Source organism: Macaca nemestrina, chromosome 6, assembly GCF_043159975.1.
Source record: "Macaca nemestrina isolate mMacNem1 chromosome 6, mMacNem.hap1, whole genome shotgun sequence".
In the NCBI taxonomy this organism is placed as follows: domain Eukaryota; kingdom Metazoa; phylum Chordata; class Mammalia; order Primates; family Cercopithecidae; genus Macaca; species Macaca nemestrina.
The window spans coordinates 87,170,091-87,187,831 of record NC_092130.1 but is presented as its reverse complement, the minus strand read 5'-3'; the positions used below and the strand labels follow the sequence as shown (position 1 = coordinate 87,187,831).

At 36.5% G+C, this 17,741-nt stretch overlaps 1 protein-coding gene and 1 long non-coding RNA gene across 4 annotated transcripts in view; one reads left to right on the top strand and one right to left on the bottom strand.

Moving 5' to 3' along the window:
• LOC105491963 (KIAA0825 ortholog) overlaps window positions 1–17,741 on the bottom strand; it is a 473,971-nt gene that overhangs the window by 15,842 nt on the left and 440,388 nt on the right. The gene's annotated exons all lie outside the window — the stretch shown is intronic.
• LOC105491966 (uncharacterized) overlaps window positions 1–17,741 on the top strand; it is a 110,312-nt gene that overhangs the window by 54,980 nt on the left and 37,591 nt on the right. The gene's annotated exons all lie outside the window — the stretch shown is intronic.

Below are 17,741 nucleotides of genomic sequence, written 5' to 3'. Positions count from 1 at the left end.
GGAATAGTAGTGGGAAATCCATTACAAACCAGAATATTCATCTTGAATTTAAATGGCGCCATTTTTTAGTAACTCCATTACGCCTCTCTCCTCACCCCAAGAAAAACCACAGGATTAACGTCAGTTTCTTCACTTGAAGACAGGTAATCAGATGAGACCTACCTGCTTTCTGATATGTTCTCCGGATGATGAAAATCCAAAAAAGCTTTGCCTAATGTTTTAAAACCCATGTTTTAAGAAACATGCATAGTTTCAGTCCATCCCCTTTAGCATACATTAGCAGAAATTGAGAAATCAACATTGTTCTTTTTAGGTAACTCGAAAATTGATTTATCTTCTCAAAAATAGAGTTGTTTAAAATTTCCTTATAGGTTGTAATTTTCAACACTTTAATAGTTTTGTTTTCCTCTGAACTTTGTATTGAATCTCTGAAGTAGTTAAATAACAGGGGTTTTATAAGGAAGTTACAAGGCCTTACATCCGTTTTCAGCAGGGGCTTTTGGGAATAAGCGGATGGCAAAAATCTCACTTTGCTAAGGGATCAGAGAGATCTTTACAACCTTATTTCTACTTAAATTTAGTTATTTCCTCAAGCTAATTAAGGTGTATTAGTTTTGGGGAAACTCCAATAAGAAAAAGGAAAATGTTAAGGAAATATACTCACACTAAAAGGTCAAATGAAAGTTAAGAATGTAATTTATTTGTTCTATTTTATTTTCAAATTTAATGATAGGTTGGGCTATTCTTTTTTAATATTACAGGGGTTCCATGAAATGCAAAGGACATTAAATTTTTATATAATACTATAAATGGTAGTCACATCTTTGCCTTTAGAAATTACAAAATAGGCTTTTCTTAAAATAGGCAGAGTAAGTTATTCCCACTCCCCACAAGTTATTTTGACCTAATTGAATGCTTTAATATCCAGAAAACGAAGTTTGTTTATTTTACAAAAATATCTCACAATTTGCTACTATGGTATACTATTTAGAACACGCGAAACCTAATTTTATATATATATAAAATAAAGTATATAGAAATACATATAAATATAATAGATATAAACATATATAAATGTATATTTTTAAAATATATAGAAATAAATATAGTTATTTCCAAACTCAATACTATTATATATCAACACTTGCCATCATGAATTAGTAATTTGGTTGCTTGCTTAAGTAAAGATTTTGTTATATGATTATGATAACTAGCTATATGTGCAGTTTATCCAGCTATTTCTGCAAGAATTCAAATGAATGCTCTTTTGCAAGGTTGTTGATTTCTTGAGCTACTACTAATGCAGTAAAAGGAATCTTTCCAAGCTCAGGAACAAGCAACAAAACCCTTAATTTGAATTTATAGCCTTCAGAGACAATCTGCAGGACAACTGTCCAAGCAATTTATTTTAATTAATATGATTTGTTCTATATATTTAAGTAGGAGAGTTATATACCAACAAATGAGACAAATAAGAATGCTAACAGTAACATTTTAAATAGTTATGGCTTAGGGAAAACATAAACGGAAGTATAGCCATCAGTAGTAATGGAATCTGAACCTTTTCTGTTATCAGTAAATCATCCACATCTCCATAGAGACTTCATTTCCACCAATGGATCTTAAATAATTTTAAGAGTTTAGATAGAAGGCCAAGGTCATACTATTGGGCCAGCATTTAGTGCTGAGGTAGAAAAATGTCCCTTACTAAGAGAAGTGTCAGGACTACTATATACTGCCAGAACCATATTGCTGATTTTCTTCAGAGTAAGGTATAATTTAATGAATTGAAAGAAAAAGTGTATTTTTTTCCTGTTAAACTTGATATATCTGGAAATTTTCATGGACTATGCTCTATAGATACTTGGTGTTTATTCCGTGTATATTTAACTGTTATGTTAAAAGATACTTAAACTGTGTCAAGCAATGCTGCTCTTGCTCTCAAAATGATAAAAACAATTCCTTTTTCATCAAGAAAAGGATTACATATTTACAAATCTAAAGTTATCAAAAATTGAGGGGGATTTTACTAGCCTGTGTAAAGACAAAACCAATTTTTAGACAATACAGTTGTCACAAGGCCAACAATGCACTAACCTCTTCTGGAAATGAGAATCTGAATAAAAGTATCATTTAGAAACACACAGTGTATTAGCTGAAGAGCCTGTTTACAATTCTGTCATTCCAACTAACAGTAATGTTGTGTTTAGAAAGGATTTGAAATATAGGCCTGGCTCGTATTTGGATTGAAATTGACTAAGAAGTTAAATTTAAAACTGGCTGGGCGGTGGTTCATACCTGTAATCTCAGCACTTTGGGAGGCTGAGGCAAGTGGATCACCTGAGGTCAGGAGTTCGAGACCAGTATGGTCAACATGGTGAAACCCTGTCTCTACTGAAAATACAAAAATTAGCCTGGCATGGTGGCACATGCCTGTAATCCCAGCAATTCGGGAGGCTGAGGCAGGAGAATCCGTTGAGCCTGGGAGGCAGAGGTTACAGTGAGCCAAGATGACACCACTGCACTCCAGCCTGGGTGACAAAGAAAAAACAAAAGATCTAGAATTCAGGAGAAAATGACAACTTTGTATGGTTGATGGTGCCTTTACTTTTCATTGAGTCACTGCCTGTATGTTCATATTCATAAAGATTCCAAAGTTCATTCCTTTCATTCTTTCAGGAATTATTTACTGAAAGACTACTATGTTCGGGGCACTGTAGGGGTTTGGAGCATGTAATAACATCAATAATAACAGCTAATACTTATTTAGCAATTGCAATTTCTGTGAGGCTCTATTCTGAGTACTTTGCACATATTAATTTATTTAGCCCTCACAATTTTATTTTTATTTTTATCTTTATTTTTTTTGAGACCAAGTCTTGCTTGTCACTCAGGCTAGAATACAGTGGCACGATCTCCGCTCACTGCAAGCTCCACCTCCCAGGTTTGTGCCATTCTCTTGCCTCAGCCTCCCGAGTAGCTGGGACTACAGGCACCCACCACCTCGCCTGGCTAATTTTTTGTATTTTTAGTAGAGATGGGGTTTCACCGTGTTAGCCAAGATAGTCTCCATCTCCTGATCTCGTGATCTGCCTGTCTCGGCCTCCCAAAGTGCTGTGAGTACAGGCGTGAGCCACCGTACCTGGCCAGCCCTCACAATTTTGTGAGATGGGTTAACTATTATTATTGCTACAGACCAGGAATTACCCAAAGTCACTGGTCAGTGGTGCAGCCAGGATTCTAACCCAAGCAACTGGATCCAGAGTTAATGCTCTTTTACACATTAGGGTACATCTCCCACATAAGCTATGTCTCTCTAAGTCTCTAAGTTTCATAAAACAATAGTGATTGGGAGGCCGAGGTGGGCGGATCATTTACTTATCATTTACTTATCATTTTAGCTACTTGGGGATGATGAGACCCATTCCTCTATTCCTTTCTTTACCCCTGGGGGAACTAACGAGAAGTACTGCTTTCTCCAACTTTATGCTACATCAAGGAGGGTGAGAGGCAGGTCTTGCTCAGTGGCATCAAGTAGGCAGGTAATGTGGCTAGAAGGCTAACAGTCTGCTGTACAGATAGACTATAACTATTCCCAAGATAGACCTAAAGGAAGAAGGCTGGAAAAAAATGAAAATGAAAGTTTCATTCAAAGTTTACCAAACACTATAATGTTGGGGGATTATGGGGAGCTGAGGTTTAGAGACGTAAGTAACTTCTGATGTCACAAAACAGGCCCTGGATCACAAAGTGATCTTTCTGCCTATCATACCAGCCCCAAGGAATTGGGAGAAGAGCATTCTTGAACAAAAGAACTGAATTTTACATGGAATGTGTCTTCATCATGTCATTCATGGAATATGACATGCTTTCATCTCACTATGTTTTGATGGATCAGAAGGATCAAATGGTTTGGTAAAAAGAAGCATTAATTATACAAAAAGAGTGGCCTAGGAAGCCAAAAACCCCTCTGAATCATTCAAAACCAGCACCAACATAATGGACTGAAATTTTGATAGGAGTATGATATGTTTTGGCTGTGTCCCCACCCAAATCTCATCTTGGATTGTAACTACCACAATTCCCACATGTCGTGGGACAAACCTGGTGGGAGGTGACTGAATTATGGATGTGGGTCTTTCCTATGCTGCTCTCATGATAGTGAATGAGTCTCATACAAGGTCTGATGGTTTTAAAAACAGGAGTTTCCCTGTAGAAACTCTTCTTTTGCCTGCCACCATCCATGTAAGATGTGACTTGCTCCTTCCACCATGATTGTGAGGCCTCCCCAGCCTTGTGGAACTGTAAGTCCATTAAACCGCTTTTTTCCCCAGTCTCAGGTATGTCTTTATCACCAGTGTGGAAATGGACTAATACAGAGTGCAAATGCCTTTGAATTTTTGTAAAATAACTTTGATATCAATTTGAATGTAAGTTGTATGAGGGTAAAGACCTTGTTTATCATGTTTACCACATTGTCCTTAGTGCCTGGAACATTGTTTGGCAAGTAATAGGTACCCGATAAATATTTGTTAAGTGAATGACCCATCTTCAGGAACATGTCAGCAGAATTAACTTTTCTTCAAAACAAAATCTAGCTTTAAAAACTTTCTTGACCCATGCATGTATTTTACTAATTATGGAGGTCTTTAATTAATATCTCTATAATTAAGATTGTTTAATTAAGATTGTTTGCCATTATTGTAATTCTCTTCTTTCTGGACTCTTTCCTATTCCCTTGAAGGTGGTAGTGGCAATGTGATGGTTTACTCTAGCCAATGAAAATAAGTGAAAGAAATGCACTTATCCCCCTTTTTTTGGTAGAAGATAGAGAGTGCAGACAAAACAGAAAGATCCTTAAGATATCCCAGTATATGCAGAGAAAAAAAACCAAAAATGATACATCATAATGTGCCTCAATATATTTGAACATTGAGTGTCTCATTAGGATTCCACACTGAAGATAGTGACATGAGATTCTCAGACGTTGGGGAAATATTTTTTTATAGGGTTAAGATAAAAGACATATAATAATAAAACTGATGGAAATAATTAAAAAGAAGATAACAATTATAGAATTAAAGTAAATTAGAATGGAAAAAGTATTAGAGATCTTCTGTGTACTCCTCCATTTTATAGAAACTGATGCCCAGGGAGTACAGTTTGTCACAGATCAATCTTGGACTTGAACTCAGGACTCTTGATTACTTGTCTGAAATTATAACCATGTCATACTAGCTGCTATAATAGACTGATGCCCCCAGGGCTTAGGATCAGAACTATCAGTTTTGCAATATGTATGAATAGTTGCTTATACAGTGTAACTTCAGAATGCAGAGCTATTGACTGGCTACATACAGATTGACGACAGAGAGATCTCATAGTCTACATATTAGTTATTCATTACTGCGGAACAGATTATCCCCCAAATACTCAGCAGCTTAAAACAATAAACATTTATTAATTCACACAGTTTTTGAGTGACTTAGTTGGTTAGTTCTAGCTCGCAGTATGTCATATGTTTGTAGTCAAAATGACCCACAGTTTTGTCTGGCAATATATGTAGAGCAAGCTTCCTTAAGTTAGAAGACGTATCAATATTTAGGTAAATGATTATTTCTAGAACTTTGTTTGACTCATCATTTTTTTTGGCTTTGAACTAACATCTGTGGTCCTACTATACTTACGTTCGTTGCTCAAATGCAATGGAATGTGGTAGAAGGTGTATGAAATTTTAGAGCCAGGTTAGATTCACTATTCTGATCTTGAGTAATGTAAATTAACCTCATATTGGCCTCAGCTTTTTCATCTTCAAATAAGGATCATAATACCTAATTTGTAAGGTTATTGTGAAGATTAAAGTAATTTAGGAAAAGATTTGGCAATGTGCTTGGCACATGAGAGATACCTCATAAATGAGGGTTGGTATTTTACTGTCCCTCATAATACCTTGCTTTCTAGATATGAAGCTATTATTTTTAGTAATAAAATTGAATTTTGGAATAATTTACAGAAAATAACTATTTTAATTTATAAAAATAGATTAAGCAAGTGTGAGACAATTAGCAACACTTCTATATCATGCTCTTTCTATTACCAGGGCAAATACCATAGGAAACTAGGGAATGAGAAAAGATGCCCAGCTGTCTTCTCAGAGTTTCTGCTTAATACTTCTCTTAATGTTACAGTTGCTATTACACAATAAAGCCATTGGAAAGGTCACAGTGGGAAGAGTTTGTCTCTACTCCAGGATGTCTGAAAGAGATTCAAAGATTGGGAGACACTCATCTGAGGCGTCTTTATTCACATATCTAGTGGGTGATGTTGGCTGTCTGAGGGACTCTCAGCTAATATGGTCATCAGGAGAATCTACACTTATTCCATATGGCCTGGGCTTCCTCATAACATGGCAGCTTCCCATTGGTTGGACTTCTGACATAACAGCTCAGGGTTCTAAGAACAGTGTCTCAGTTCAGTAGCTGCACTGCTTTTTATGGTCCAGCCTTGAAATTCATATAACACCACTTCTATAGTATTTTATTGGTTACAAAGGAGTCATCAGCTCCCAGATTCAAGAGGAGGAAAACGAGGCTCCACCTCTTGATGGGGGCATGTCAAGGTTTTAAAATAGTATGTGGGTGGGTAGGTGTATTGGTGCCATCATCTTTAGAAAATACAATCCACCACACTTAGAGAAGTGAAGTACAGACCCTTAGGTGGGCAGGGCAAGCCTCAGAACAGGGAGAGCAGCATAGAGGCTTCCTGGACATGTTTACACATGCACCTCTACAAATCATCACAACCTGCTAGTTTTCATTCTGGAGCCTGGACTCTCCAATTGTACTCATTTTATGGCCCTTAGGCAAGCTGTGTTGCCCTTTTCAATAGCTGCATGAAATGTGGAATACATCGTGTATCCAGACCTTGTCTCTCTTTCTAAGATCTTGGCTTGATCTCTTTCTTGCTGTTTCAACTTAAAATATTTAATGTGAAATCACCACTGCAATGTGGGGCTCCCATAGATAAATTTGAAGTTTTAATAATTTATCATTTCCACTTTTGAGACTAGTACACTGTAAGTTAAAACCAAAAACAAAACAAAGCAAAGGCCAACACTTTAACCAATGGAAGTCTAAGCTTTGGAAAAATCCAGAAAAGTAACACCAAGTCCAAGATAAATTGAAACTCTAAGCACATTTTGCTTGCATTCCTTCCTTGTTTCTAATTTAATAAATGTTTTCCAGAATGGAGTTTGCAAATCCAAGCAAATATATATATATATATACACACACACACACACACACACACACACACATATATTTAAAATGCTTATTCCTTTTTGGGTTCTGCGTCAATTGTGTACATTTCATAAATATAAACATAAGACATATTTGCTAAGGAATTACATTTGTTGATGTGGCAGCCTCATGGCTTAAAGTATAAAAAATTCATACTTTGTCAATTATGAATTACATTTTCCCATTTGTATAGAATATGGAACTTGTTTGAGTACTAGCTAAAAATGTACGTGATACTATTTCAGATGTAAGTATTGTTTTAAAAATATCAAGCTAAGAATGATGGTTTCCAGCTGCATCCATGTCCCTACAAAAGACACAAACTCATCCTTTTTTATGGCTGCATAGTATTCCATGGTGTGTATGTGCCACATTTTCTTAATCCAATCTGTCACTGATGGACGTTTGGGTTGATTCCAAGTCTTTGCTATTGTGAATAGTGCTGCAATAAACATACGTGTGCATGTGTCTTTATAGCAGCATGGCACAAGTATACATATGTAACAACCTGCATGTTATGCACATGTACCCTAAAACTTAAAGTATAATAATAATAAACATATATATATTTAAAAAAATATATATCAAGCTTATCCTCCCTTAAGAGGTCAAACAACATCTGAAAACTATAACCCTTTTAAATAAAAAAAACTCTGTCCTTTGCTAATTTATTCAGCTTTCTTCCTACTACATCCAATTACCAACCCTATCAGTCCATTCTGCTTGATTTATCTTTTAGTCAGATGAGTGTCATAATAGGAAGGCAGCAAGAATACCCTTTAATACTTACGGATTTTTTTTTCAAATGTAAACATCTTCCTTTCCTAAGCAGAATTTATGCACTGACTCACTCTCACAGCTATCACCCTGGATGCCCTCTTCCTATTTCATTACCATGTTGTGGATGAACACATCATTGGTATGGTATTTATTTTGATAGGCAGCAAAAAAAAAAAAGTCTTGCCCCTAAAAGCTATGCCATGTTTCTAGCCCTTCTTTATGAGGCATCTTCCAGCAGCACTCTTATTGCAGAATTGCATGGAGCAAATGGTGGCCCATCTCAGATCACTGGTACTTTCCCTGAATGAAATCCTACATATGCTGTCAATTTAATTAGAAATTGGCCTGCTGTTTTGTCTTCCCAATTAGCTCACCCATTATCTCTCATATCCTAAAATCCTATCATTCTCCAGATAATAGGTTATTTCTTCAAACATCTTTGTCTCATTGCTTCCAGATAACTGTCTGTGACCTGTTTCCCCTTTAACTTCTTATAGTCATTTTAACATCTGTCATCACAGCTGAAGGTGTGATTATGTCTAATAATGTTTTATTTTTGCAGTGAGTGCACCACAGTTATTGTCATATACAGAAAATTCTGACTGACAGTTCCAGAGCTTTTTGACACCAGAGAAAGTCAAGTGCTGTGTTACCTCTTTCTATGACTCCCAAGAGAATAACCCAGCACAACTACCCAGGATCTTGGAAGAAGGCCTTATGACTTTGGAGAGCCTTCTTTCTCACTTACACAGCCTTACAGCATTCCCCTGTATTCTCCTCTTCTGGGTTTCTCTCTCTTATTTAACTTCTAACTTTGAATGTAACAGTTGACTAACATTAAAATTAATTTCCAAAATAAGTTAATTAATTGACCAAGTTAAAGAAGTTCCTTGTATATTTAACTACATGATTTTAGGTTGAATAAATGTCATACTTTTAGGGAAATATCTAGGAAGCATTAAAAATAACAATTGACATTGAGATATTTAGTAAACAAAATCATTCTAGTTTCTTCTCTCTTGCCCCCTCCCATCCTATTTGCTATAACCTATAAATTTGGCCAAAATGCTGCAAGTCTAATTCATTTATAAGCAGTTGAGATTCAAAGGTTATCCTCACTGATGTCTAAATTTTTATGATGTGTTTCTGCTACTGTATTACAATTCTGAATTCCATATCAAATTTATTAATTTTTTTTATTGCTAAACCCCCTTGCTGTGGTTTGGCTGTGGTTTGCCTCTGCCGAAACCCATGTTGAAATTTGATCCCCAGTGTGGCAGTGTTGGGAGTAGGGCCTAGTGAGAGGTGTTTGGGTCATGGGGGCAGATCCCTCAAGAAAGAGATCAATGCTCTCTTGCAAGGGTGAGTTCTCACTCTCATTAGAATGGGTTAGTTTCCACAAGAGCGGATTTTTAAAAAAGATCTTAGCTTCCCTGGTTTCTCTCTCTTGCTTGCTCTCTCACCATGTGATCTCTTTGCATGTATCCACTTTCTGCCATGAGTGGAAGCAGCATGAAGCCCTCACTAGATGGAGCTGCTCAATCTTAAACCTTCTAGCAAGAAGAATTATGAACTAAAGAAACCTCTTTTCTTTGTAAATTACCCAGCCTCAGGTATTCTGTTATAGCAACAGAAAACAGGTGGAGACACCCCTCATCAGTTCAGTAATATGCAATAGAACTGACAATGTCTATTGTTGATTAACATACCCAACTTTGTTGTGAAGTCAGTCATTATAAACAAGGTCTTTACTAGCTCTTTTCATTTATAAGCACTAGGAGATACTCAAGAGGGTCTTACCTAAACAATTCAAAATTATCACTAAAAAGCATAAAAATTCTGTCATAGGCCAATGCTTCTTTCACATTAGTAGAACAGGAACTATACCCAAAGAGTACTTCGGGAATATAACAGATTAATGACCCAATGGAATAAACACTTGACCAGTAAAAAGCACCGATTTTGAAAAATTGCTTTAAAAAAAAAAACAACCTAACCGTGTTTTATACAACAGAAATAGATTCATTACTGCTGAGATATGCTGCATCTCTAATTTCATTTTCACAAAACTTCAGTATACCTCCATAGAATTCAGATTAGTTCTCTCAGTAAGTAACTATGACATTACCATTATTAGTGTTCCTAGAAAGTTCCTATTTAAAAGCACTACAGGGAAATTAGTACAGAGTATCCCCACCCCAAGCAAACACACAAAACACCAGTGCACACCACAGATGATAAAACATTGGAAAATGATAGGAATAATCAAGAAAATGCTTTATGCGGAAAATTCAGTGTGGTTTAGATATTGGGTCAACTTTAACCAATGTTATAATATCATTTCATTATTTTTAAAATCTAGAAAAATGTCACCAATCAAATATAAAGAAAAATGTTAACCTAATTATAAAATGAAACTAAGCCATCAAGCAATGTAATACTGTGAAGCATCATTAACTTTAAATTCTATATTACATGGAAGCAGAGAGATTCCAAATAAATGACTCAGATTGCATACTGTCAAATAGTTCATTTTAACCTGCTCCTAGATTCTGTGGGTCTTTTACGGGTTCTTCCTTTTTAAATAACTATAATTTGTAGTCCATTCCCATTCATTTGCTACTAACCTGGCATTTCCCGAGGGATCTAAAAATTGAAATGAGGAAGTAAAATCACACTTTTCATAGAGAAGAGCCACTTCGAAAACCCCCTAAATTCCTCTAAGCTTTGAATTCCTACTGTTGTGGACTGTATTAATATTGGAGTGGGAAAGTGAAGAAAAATCATAACGCAGGACTGTGGGTATCTACACTTCAAACCATGAGCCTTGATGCTGCCTGTGGTCGAATGGCTGCGTATTATAATTTGTTAGGCAATGGTAATTAACTAGTCTAGACTCCTTTCAAAAATTACTAAGCTACTAAGTGAATAAGTCTTATAAGCTATACAAAACATCGTAGAACAGATAACTGAATACAAAATCAGTGTGTAGAAATACGTATTTTTGAGTTCCTACTATGAGTCAGCCAATATATTATAGACATAAGGGATAAGACATTAAATATGACAATTATTGTCCCTTCTCTTATGGAACTTACAACAGTGGCAAAGACAAATTTTGGACAAGTAATCAAACGAATGAATTAATAAATGGCAGTATTGTAAAAGTCAGTATCCAAGTCTTCTATATTTCAATAAGTTTTACAGTTTTCTATAAATGGATCCTGCATATTTTAGGGTTATTCCTAGAAATTTTATGGTGTGTATGTTGCTGTTATCATATAAGATTTTCCTATCATCTCTGTTTCTTGCTGGGATATTGATATTTTTTGGTATTTTTCTAGTATTCCATAGCCTTACTAATTTCTGTTTAAGAGGATTTGACTTGGCACTTTTGGGTTTTCTAAGAAACATTCTCTGCAATTACTAACCTTTTTTCTCTTTTCCTTTCCATTAGTTAGTCCTTTCTATCAGTTATTTCTGATTTGTGTCTTATTGCACTAACCAGAAATTTTAGAATACAGTTAAATAAGGAGGAGATTGGGAATTCTGCCCCCCTTGATTTTAATGAGGGTTCTGGTTTTACTATTAATTTTATATGATGTGATCTGTCTTCTTAGATATCCTTTTTTATGAGAAGGAAGTCTCCTTCTTCATTTTTTCCCCGTAAGATTTTCTTAGAAATTGATTCCTTTGAGTTCTTAATTTTGATTTCTCTCTCAGTTAGCTAGAGTATGACTTTAAATAATTTTTTTTCAAGAAGGATATTTGGTGATATAAGTTTTGAATTATTGAATAACTGAGAATTCTGCTGCCATCATACACAAACAACATTTAAGAGGGCATAAAATTCTTAGGCTACCAATTTTCTCCTTACAATGCTATAGACAGGTGGGAATGCAAAATGGTGTAGCCACTTTGGGACACGTTTTGGCCGTGTATTAAAAAGTTAAATATACACCTACCATGTCACCTAGTTATCCTACTCCTAGCGATCTACCTAAAAGAAATGGAAATTTATATTCACATAAAAATATGTGAATGTTTATAAGAGCTTTATTCACAATAACCAGAGATTATAGACAATCCAGATATCCTTAAGCAATTTCATATCAATGATATGCCATTCAGCCCTAAAAAAGAACAAACTACTGATTTATACAACATGAATTAATCTAAAATACATTTTTCTAAGTGAAAGAAGACAGAATCAAATGGCTACATACTATGTGATTTCATTTTACATGACATTCTTAACAAAGCAAAAGCATACGCAGGAAAACAGATCTTTGGCTGCCAGAGGTTGAGATTGAGAGGAGAGATTGTCCAAAAAAGGGTAACTCATACTTTTGGGGAGTGATGGAATTGGTCTGTAGAGAAGGTAGTGGTGGACATGTGACTCTATGCAGTTGTCAAAACACATAGAACTGTACAAACACAGGGTGAACTTTCTTGTATGAAAACAACCTAAAAATCAACCAGGATTTGGAGGCAAAGATAGAATGCAGACTATGACAAGGAATCTAACTATATTACAATTGAATCACAAAGCTACACTGAACGGGATGGGGGAAAAGGGAGCTGACTTAAAAAACTCTGGAAAGAAGTTTTTTGTTTTGACTAGATACTTTAAGGCTGAAGAACAAAAGAACTGTGCATAAACACTGTTTGGTTTTGATGTGTGTGTCTGCATTAGTTAGTAACCACACATATATTTCCTCCCTCTATTCACAGAAATAGGCTTGAAACTACCCCAGTAGCAATGAACACAGATCTTGGTTTCTAAATTCCTTCTCCTATAAAAGAAACAGGAATCTCTGGAGAAATAGCTGATTCTAGGGGCTGGAGAAGGGATAATACAATATGAGCCTGGAGCATCTGAAAGTAAGGAAGTGAAGGGGAAAAAAAAAAAAGATGGGAGCATACTAAAAGGGATAGGAGCCACCTGGGAAAAGTTACCAATTGCCAAAGTTGAACAACTTGTGCAACAAAGTAATGATAGCATTGGATTATAACCAAATAATAAAATAAATATACATGAATCCATACTAATATAAATAAATAACTGAGTAAATGGGGGAGAGGTGACAATTATTTCTTATATAATAATTACAATTAAAAATTACAAGGAATAAAGGAAATAGAAATCATCATTAAAACACCACACAGTAACAATTGCCACACAATGGATGCAAAATTAGTGGGTAAAAGTTTATGCAAAAATAGGATAATTTTATAATATCAAAGCATCTCCCCCAAAGTACTTAGTAATTATGAAAGAAAAATAGTAACTTTACAGTGGAGAATCCTAAAAAATACAAGCTTAACTAAATCACCAGTAATGAGACAAATGGACATTATGTGATCCCTTATACAATACATGGACAAGGGCGCATCACCTGTGTGCTTTCCCCCTCAATAACACATAACTTTAATCCAATCACGAGAAACCGTCATACAAACCAAAATTGAGGCACATTCTACAAAATAACTTATGAGTATCCTTCAAAAGTGTCAGGATCATGAAAAACAAAGACTCTTGTGCTGTCGTAGATTGGAAGCAACTAGAGAAATGACAACTAAATGTAATGTGAGATTTTGGAACAACAAAAGGATGGTAATAGAAAACTGGTGATATCTGAAAAAGTTCTGTACTTTAGTCAATAAAATTACCTGCAACCAAGGTTAATTTCTTAGTTTTGATAAATATTATTTGGTTATATAAGATGTTAACATAAGGGGACTTTGGCTGAAGGGTATTTGGGAACCTATGTACTATTTTTGCTAAACAATGCTGTAGATATGGCACCATCATCCTATGGCATTTCATGTTTCAGAGAAGTTTAAGGTCAACCTAATTTTTGTCCCTTTTTAGGTAACCTACGTTTTTTTTTTTTTTTTTTTTTTTTTGAGACGGAGTCTCACGCTGTTGCCCAGGCTGGAGTGCAGTGGCGCGATCTCGGCTCACTGCAAGCTCCGCCTCCCGGGTTCCCGCCATTCTCCTGCCTCAGCCTCCTGAGTAGCTGGGACTACAGGCGCCCGCCACCGCGCCCGGCTAATTTTTTGTATTTTTTTTAGTAGAGACGGGGTTTCACTGTGGTCTCGATCTCCTGACCTTGTGATCCGCCCGCCTCGGCCTCCCAAAGTGCTGGGATTACAGGCTTGAGCCACCGCGCCCGGCCACCTACGTTATTTTTTATCTGCCTGAATACTTTAAATCTATTTTGTCTTTCTTGAACTTAACTAAGTCTTACATACTTTTTTTCAGTGTCAGAATACTCAAATACTTTTGTCTGGTCCCCATATTGAACATGTTTCAGTGGTTTTTACTTTTTTCAGAGTGATTTTACTATCTTTTAGGCTGCAGCATATTTGGCCAAGCATTATTCGGGCTCTCTGGGTTATTCATCTTCAAAGTAGGACAGTGCTATTTAGACCACTTCCACCACTTGTGGTTCATGGAAAACCACTGACAACAGGTTTACTGATACACTGTTTTCAGAGTTGTGAGTTTTTACCATTTTTAGTACTCTCATGGTTATTTTATTGGGTAGTTTAAAGAGATTTATTAACAACTGCTGAGCAGAAGTCATTTTAAATCAGAAGCCACCCTATCCAAAATGTCTATATTTTTGAAATACTAATTTTAGCAATGTCTCCCAAGGTATTTCCATTAAGGAAGAACATTTGCATTGTGAGCATTATATCTGGAGCTCCTATACTTCAGAATCAGAAAAGAGAATGTGAAATAGCAGTTAATATTTCACAAGATAATTAAAGCAAGAGATTTGGTATTCCTCTACAACAAGAATTACAAAGTTAGGTAGTGGCCTGGAAACCAGTGAAGCTGATTGCAAAATGAATATTTAAAAGCCCCTCTGATTTAATGTGCTCTTGTTTCCATTCCCTTTATTCTTTACAAAGAATCCTCTGTAAATATTGCTTTAAGGATTATCAGGCTTCAATTTTCAAATTCATCCAAAGGCCATAATTTAAACCATAATATTGGCTTTACAAATGTAAACAGTGATTGAACCACTTCCTTTAGCTAATAGGAATGCCAATGAAATTAGAGTCAATTAAATAATTGCTTTATTAACCTAATATATTACTGCTGTAAAACATGCCATGGCACATCCAGCCGGGAGGATAGCTGGGAGAGAACAGGACTACATCAAGGTAAAGAGAATAAATAGCATATTCTAAAAACTTAATCTGCAGAGAAGAGTAAAACAGTGATTGAAATTTTGATTCATCGATTTCATAGTTTAACTATAGCTGAGGATGGAAAAAATCCTAAGAGAGTTTAAAGGTTTTCATTTAATTCAAAGGATACTTAGTGTGGGATAAATTATATCTTCGGGTTAGGTTTAACTTAGCTTCTCTCATCTCTCTACCTTCTGGACACCAGCTGCAGGGAACTGCCTTTGTCTGTGCAGTCTAAACCCTGGTTGCATCTCTTTAATGACTTTTCATTAGTGACTTACTACTGCTGACAAGATGTTTAAACTCCTTATCAACATATACAAACCTCTTTCTGACTGGGTTCCTGCTCGCATATCCAGCCCCCTCTTCTACCATTCTGCTCCCATCCTACCCTTCAGTAGGACCTTCAGCACTCCCTATAGACAATGCAGGCTCACTTCACCCTTCAGCTGTTCATACCAAGGAAGAGCTGATTATTTCCTGTGGATTATTCATCTTTCAAGACATAACTTAAATGTTCCTTTTTTTTTTTTTTTTTTTTTTTTTTGAGACAGGGCCTTACTCTGTCACCCCGGCTGGAGTGCAGTGGCGTGATCTTGGCTCACTGAAGCCTCCGCCTCCTGGGTTCCAGTGATTCTCCTGCCTCAGCCTCCCAGGTAGCTGGGATTACAGGCACATGCCACCACACCCGGCTACCTTTTGTATTTTTAGTAGAGATGGGGTTTCACCATGTTGGCCAGGCTGGTCTCGAACTGCTGACCTCAGGTGATCCACCTGCCTCGCCTTCCCAAAGTGGTAGGATTACAGGTGACAGCCACTGTGCCCAGCCATAAATGTCCCTTCTTATGCCAAGTTTTCTGTCCACTCTCCATCTCCAGTCTTGCCTCCTCCTTCCCCTAAGCAAGTACTGGTATTTTTGAAATACCTTTATGATATGTTTTTTTCCTTTATGATAATACAGAGGTATGTGATTATTTACTTCTAATATTGCATACCTTGAGAGATTATTTGCAGTTATTTTTTAAACTTCTGTGTCCCCCCTACCGTGTTGTCCCCTCTCTTTTTGATGGCAGAACTGAATCTATTATCTCAATAACTGCAGAACCTAGTGGATTATTTGGTGATTCTGCTCGGCAAATATTTGAGGACTAAATGAGGCAGTTTGCACAGTGGTATCTCTAGTAAGGTAGGGAACAGGTTCTTGGTAATTATGGTTTTTCTTGTACCTCACTTCCCAGCCTGTTCTGTCCCAAGTGGTTGTGTGTATCTTAGCACAGAAGAGCAAGGAAGAGAGTTTGTGGGTTTTGTTTGTGTTTCTTTCTGATTCAAGGTCAAACTACCACAAAATTCTGTACAGCCGGAGATGAATCCTTTGGAAAGCATTATGAATTTTGTGACATAAGAAGAGATGTATATTTGGTCTCTGCCCCAGTTCCTGACACAGAGCTCCTAAAACCCTTGTAATTTCCTATGTGATAGGGATAATAGGAGCATGTTTTGTTGTAAATCTTTTGTTTTGGTCTTAGTCTCTGGTTCCTGATAAAAGAGCTTCTAAGACCCAGTGATAAGAGTGTCATTTTATATGCTAATGAGATGACTGCTGGCTGGGGTTCCTGAGTAGCTTTAGGATGGGGCTGGTTCTCAGAAAGACCAAGTCATGGTTAGAGGGTTGAGACTTTCAGCCCAACCCCTTGACCTCCCAGGAGAAAAGGGCTGGAAATTGAGCCAATGGCCAATGATTTAATCAATCATGCTTATGTGATGAAATCTCTATAAAAATCCTAAATGACAGGGTATGGGAGGTTCTGGGTTAGTGAACACATCCACATGCCAGGAGGTTGGTGCATCTCAACTCTACAGAAGCTTTTGTGCTCAGGCAGGACCATTCTGGACCTCAGCCTATGTACTTCTTCATGTGGCTGTTCATTTTTACCCTTTATAATATCCTTTATAATAAAACTGTATAATATCCTTTATAATAAACAATAAACTTAAGTGTTTCCCTGAGTTTTATGAGCCAGTATAGCAAATTATCAAACCTGAAGGAGTTGTGGGAACCCCAGATTTGTAGCCAAGTCAGAAACGTGGTTAACTTGGGGACTCACCACTTGTGATTGGCATCTGAAATGAGGGGCAATCTTGTAGGACTGAGCCTTTAACCTGTGGGGTCTGCACTAACTCCAGGTAGCTGGTACCAGAGTTAAATTTAATTGTAGGACATGCAGTTGGTATCTGCAGAGAACTGGAGAACTACATGCTGTGGAGAACCCAAACATTTAGTATTGTAAGTGTTGTGAGTAGAGAAACCATTTTCCTAGAGATGTTAAGGATGAAAGGAAGTGAGGTAGCATGGAAGAAAGAAATATGACTATCCATCAGGTGCTATATTTTCCCTTCCATATTTATTATCTCATTTATTTCTGAAACAACTATTTAGTGTAAATATTATTATCCCCA